Source organism: Bacillus rossius, chromosome 11, assembly GCF_032445375.1.
Source record: "Bacillus rossius redtenbacheri isolate Brsri chromosome 11, Brsri_v3, whole genome shotgun sequence".
In the NCBI taxonomy this organism is placed as follows: Eukaryota; Metazoa; Arthropoda; class Insecta; order Phasmatodea; family Bacillidae; genus Bacillus; species Bacillus rossius.
The window spans coordinates 37,234,432-37,240,431 of NC_086338.1; the positions used below are offsets into that span (position 1 = coordinate 37,234,432).

At 40.2% G+C, this 6,000-nt stretch overlaps 1 protein-coding gene across 1 annotated transcript in view; it reads right to left on the reverse strand.

Moving 5' to 3' along the window:
• LOC134536817 (2',5'-phosphodiesterase 12-like) overlaps positions 1-2,497 on the reverse strand; it is a 151,483-nt gene extending 148,986 nt beyond the window's left edge. Inside the window, exon 1 of the mRNA XM_063376798.1 lies at positions 2,305-2,497. The gene's annotated coding sequence lies outside the window, so the exon portion shown is untranslated. The remainder of the gene's footprint in view (positions 1-2,304) is intronic.
• Between the last annotated feature and the right edge of the window lie 3,503 nt (positions 2,498-6,000).

The window sequence follows — 6,000 nt, forward strand, 5'->3', positions numbered from 1 at the left end:
AGAAATAAATGTGTTTTATTAAACAAAAGTTTTACCTTTTTCCAGTAAGCTAGTTCTATTTGATCTTTTGCCATCTTTAGGTAATGCGTCTAGCTGTCACAAGGAGACAAATGTATAAATATAGTTTTTAAACAATGATTTTGCATTTAGTGTCACTAAAGTGAACCACGGTAAATGAAAATTTATTTCGAGTAATAATAATGATTGATGGTTTTGCAAAGTGGAAATTTTTTGCTGAAACTGCACTAATATGTGTAAAATTCACTAAGAATAAAAACTAGAAGTTGAGCACAACGCTTATATGCACTGTTGAAAATTGGCGTAGGTCATGCGTTAATTAACTGTCACTTCAACGCGGTTGTGTGTTTAACTGTAAGATTAGATTTAATTTATTATCAATGCTCCCCCTTCTCCGATTACCCTAATAAACAAAATAAGTGAAAATTTCTGGAGGGGCGAGGGTTGCGGGTGGTAAAACTATGTTCGTACAATTTAGGTTGGAATAAATGTTTTTGAAATAACATAGTTGTTTTCAGGTGAACCACGGACGGTGTGCAATCTCATTGGCCCGTTCAAAATTTATTACGCCGGACAAAGCCACAGCTGCAATTAAGCAGTCAGTTTTATTTCCCGTCATACGAAAGAATACATTTCCTCAGCAATTTATTAAAATAAACTGTCATGACAGAATCACGAAACGTTATTTGCAGTCAAATCATTAAAAATCTAATTTCGGTAGGGCTGAGTTTTCGTCTGGGGGAAGAGAGAATGAATTAGAGTTTATATTCTAAGACATGTTTTCAGAGCCAGATACTCTTGCAGGAGCTGAGACTGCGCATATATTTAACGTAACTACGGTGGGCACTGTAAGCAAATCTCATAAACACGCACAAAATAACCTCTGAACACGTTCAACACCAACCAGTCCGGCAGATTTGAGGAAAGAGCTGTGTCATTTTGTTTATCTCCGTAATGTTTTTTTTTATTCGTGTCTGTTTGCGGGAAAATTATTTAAGCGAACCTCGTCTTTGTAAACTACGTATTTTTTTCCCCAGTAGTTGATTTGGCTAGTTCTAGAGATTATTTTTGGTTGATTTTCTCTGGTCGTTCGGGTTGAATCAGCGCCAATGCTTTCCTCATTGGGCTTTTATCCTCTGTTCTTTTGAGGCCTTTTATATCGCGCGGCATTTTTAATTACTTTGCGCGTGTCCGCGTTCATATTTTACCTACGTTCATTTCATCCGCCTACAATCTAGCTGCCATTATGTTATCAGTTTTCGAACCACCCTGTGTATATGTTCCGATATTTTTTGTTTTCGCGGGGAGTGTGGGGTGTGGTGTCACCCGCCTTGATGCGTATCGGTAGAAAACGAGCTGAGGTCGACAGGTCGCTTCGCAACACGTTCCGCAATCCGCGTCGACCAACACGACGGAGTTTACTCATGCAAGAGTTCGACATACACGTCCAACATAGCAAGGGGAAGAAAAATTTGGTTGCTGATTACCTTAGCAGAATACCAGATTTTTTTTCCGATGTACCTCTATACACGAGAATCGCACGAAGGGATATCTAGTGGCGAATATGCTAGTGGTTCCCGGTCGCGTGTGTGTAATGGAGGGAAACCCCTCTCTTCTACAAAGGACACGGCAGTTAACGTTGAGCTGATGCGTGAGCTGTATTGAACTGTGTTCGGTGCGCCCCACCGTCGAATGGAGTGTGCGATTCTTCCCTAAAGGATCGGGCAAGCAATGCGCTCGTGCGCAGTGGACCGGCAAATAGCTTCACACACTGAGAGAAAGGTTTTTTTGCCTCAACAAAATATTTGTTTGCATATGGTGAAATAAATATATTTTGTTAATTCAAACAAATATTATCTAGTAGCAAAGATTCTGTTCACCCAACAAAATGATTTTGTCAACTCAAATGTATATTTGGTTAGGTGTAACAAATCATTTTTGTTACTTACCGAGTTTGGTTAAGCTAACAAAATATTTTGTTCCACAAAGTAAATATTTGTTTCGCCATATATAATCAAACATTTGTTTGATTCAAACAAACCTTTTTCTCTGTGCACGTACGCGCGGTTTCTCGTGTGTAAGACTTCACCACACGATACCGATAAATTTTTTACGAAGGACACAAAATCTGAATTTTCCCTTTTCGCAAGGCGAACCCCCATCTCCCCCTCCTTTTCCTTGCTCCAAACCTCGCCTCGCAAAGTTAACAACACAGCCACATCCTGGTAGTTCCGAACTAATTTTACGATTTTTCTATTTCTATACAAGCAGGTTGAGGATTCTTACCGTTTGAGAGTTGTCATTAGCCTGTTCAGTGGTGATGACAGTCCGTTGGTGCGACGCAGGGATGGCTTCACAGGGTCCAGACGAAACAAAATTTTTCAAGAATTTAAAGTTTCGGCGACCGTCAAGCTGTAACGTCTCAATTCGGTCTTCCGTTTAGTTCAGAACCGTATCTAGCTATTTTTCTTTTGTATTTCGAGGGCAGATGGCCTTTTTGGAAAAAATGACTACACGCAAGGTATTGGTTCGAACGTTTCGACATTTTTTACTTTACACTTATTTGTGGCACACGAACTGAAACTCGCGGTCTCACTCCGGAGACGTTGTCCCGTTTGACGCCCGAGTGTAGCTGATCCGCGCCCGGAACACGACGTGCACTCGCGGCGGCGACCCGAACGGAACTGACACTCGGCCACTCTTGTTTTCCTCTTTCAATTGTTTAGCTCAGTGGTGATTCTCGTCACCAACGAACCAACGACAGTCGCCCCCTCTACTACTCCTCCGCCAACCTCCTTTACTTATTATTCATATGTTAATCAGATAAAAACTCTGCTCATAAGTTTGAAGCCCCGTCATCTTGGACTGTTCCATATTTTTGGTATAATTATAATTTTGAACTATTCATTACAAAATTTTTATTTGGCATTTCAAGGCATTAATCATATCTCACAGACCTTCTTTACTACCTTCTTCACTAGCTGGCTGTAGTCCGTAAGCGCTGCAAGGAAATATATTTTTTTCTTCTTCTCGCGAGCGAGTACAACTATCATGATGATCTCACCAGTTCACGAGTGCCGACTTCAACAAGTAGCCAAAGCTAGGTCCTATGCCATGTTGACCCCCCCAAAAAAAATCAGCACGGAAGCTTTATTGCAGGTAGTATCAAAATATTTGAAATCGGAAGATGGCGGGGCTTGATCGCCCTTGATATGCAGGATATTATGGCATACTACTCCTGTTAGGACTGAGAACACCACCGAAACGGGCCCCCTATAACCGTAAGGGAAAATGGATACATCATTTAATCGTGGCTTGGAGGTGATTGGGTATAAGATCTACAACGAGAGGCTGGGACAACCCATCTCAGCATCTTGCCACCCATTCCCCCTTAACCCATTTGGCTAACCTGCGATTGTCTCAAAGGAATCCCTCGCTTATCATTGCTGTCGGGGCACAGCATTGTTTTTCACTTCACTGACACGTTTTTACGTAAAGAGTGCCTAATGCCATGGCTAGATCGAACAGCGATGTCTGGCAGAGGTCGAGTAGAGTTTGGAAGTTCAGTTAGGAAAATTCATATTAAAATTGGGGATTTTTCAGTGGGACTTGTTTCAATAAAAAAAAAATTCAGATATTTTCAAAATAGCGTGAAATAAATATGTATGCTTATCTAGAAAAAAACTTTTTTTCATTTCCTTAAGAAAAACATAACTAAAACATAACAAAGATGTGTTGAAAAAACGTGGAGGGGCAGACAATAAAATTACTAAGTTGTCAGGGATTTATTTAATATTTTAATATTTCTTTTGTGTCGTAACTTGAAGGCCCTTGAGTAATACGCTTCATAACAGCTTATGAGATTACTGTACTAAAAATTAAATAATTTAGGTAGTACTAATAATTTTACAAGAATGCTGCTTGACGTGAGCTGTTTAGAAAGTCGGGTTATTGCGGAAATTTTTTTTGGACATTTTCTCAGGACATTTTAATATGCTTGGACAGATTAGTGATAAATTTTAGACAGTTGCAAAAGTGCACCGAATGTTTTAGCCGGGTCTCGAACCCAGAACCCATCGCATTGTACGCCGGCGGTCAGCTGACTGCGATGCTGAGGTCTAGCACACGAAGCGCTGTAACACGCGTTAAGGCTAGGTGCGCAGTTAGTAACATTAACAGCAGGTCGTTGCGCACAAGATTCGACCGCCATGTTTACAAACCTATTGATTCACAATAGTGCATATGACTGTCGTGAGCATGGGAGACAGGTTGTGCGCATAGAAGGGAAATGAATAAATAAATAAATAAATAAATAAATAAATAAATAAATATATATATATATATATATAATTTCTGTTTAGTACGCATGGTGCTACAGCCAATGAGAGTAGAGTAGGAAGCCATTTTGGCGGGACAAGGAAATTGTTTATATTTTGAAAATTATAATGTAGAAAGAAATCGTCGAGATATTACAATGCTCAGTTGTAATTACTGCTTTAAAAATTAATTAATGCTATTACTTAAAAGTCACTAGCAAAAATTGTAAATAAAAAAAGTTTCGTGGTGGGAATGGTTATGTTGAAAATATGTTGAAAAACTGTCTCATAAATTTCTGGTCCGATGTCACGGGATAATCATTTGGTAGTTAATACGTTTGCTTACTAACATCGCCACCTGGTATCGGATGCATCGCGAAATTTCATTGGCTGAAATTAAGCTGTAAGATTTCAATTGTGATCCACTTCGTACGAGTCGAGTGTACAGTCTTGCACGTGGCCTGTTACGCACTCGCTTACGTTGTTTTTTTTTTATTGTGAACGCGCGTTAAGAGGTGGACACGTAACGCGCGTTTCACCGATGGGAGTCGAAGAGGTCGCAATGTCTTCGGTATCTCTACCATCGCTTTAAATCCAAAAGACAGAGACAAAGACAATATTGGGTCCGTCCTGTTTTAAGAGAGAGATTAACTTGCGGCATGATTGCGGGTCGGGTATGATTATGAGCACACACAACATGAACCTCCATCGAGAAGCATCGAAAAATAGAAATGCGCCTCGGGGCAGTACGTCTGCCAAGACAGTGCGGGATAAGTTAACAGGTTACTCTTCGAACGAAGGGAAGCTACCGTGGCAATATCGAATAATTTGAATCTTCATAAGCATGTAACTAGATGATTCGTTATAAACTTAAATACGTACCTACGTGCCTGGTTTCGGATTTATCTAACTATTGAGTTGTTCAAATGTGTTAAAAAAAGATATTAGATTGAAATTTTAATTTACGTATTAAAAGCGTACTTATAAATGAAATTTATACTATATTCCTAAACGTGTTTTTTTATCTTCATCTAGTCTGCATTTCCAAATATCTCAACCACCTCTTCCCATAACAAGACTTCTTCAAATTTCTATTCCTGTGCTCCGAGCATTCCAATCCCACAGCTTAGGGTCTCTTTTCGACTTAATCGAAGAGTAAATCGACGTCAGTTCGACCGGGCCTCCTCTGTGACGTACAGGTACACCCTCCACAAAAGCGCGCGTTGGAAATGTACAGCCCCACCAGGCACTAGGTACCTCGACACGCAGAGTTGGAACGGGCGAGTGCGCTTTCACCTACACCTGGGTATTCCACCAAGGCGCTTTGCAATGCTCCACGTGTGCGAGGCTTGAATCACCCGCTGTCCCTGGTCGTGGTGCCCCGGACGCACCTGGTACAAGAAGCGACCCTCCATTTTCCCCCCACCTTCATCCACCTTCATCAACCTTGGAAACCAAAATGCTGATTAAATTTTCAAACTTGAGTTAGGTCACTGCAATTCAGCTTCGCTGCCTTCCAGTTATGAGATGACTATAGAAAATTGGAGAGTTTAAATCAACCACGTATTTAAAAAAAAAATACTTATTTTATGACAAAAAATAAATAACCACAATGATTAGAAAATAGCGCTAAGATATACCACTAGTAATATTCTCTCAGACGAAA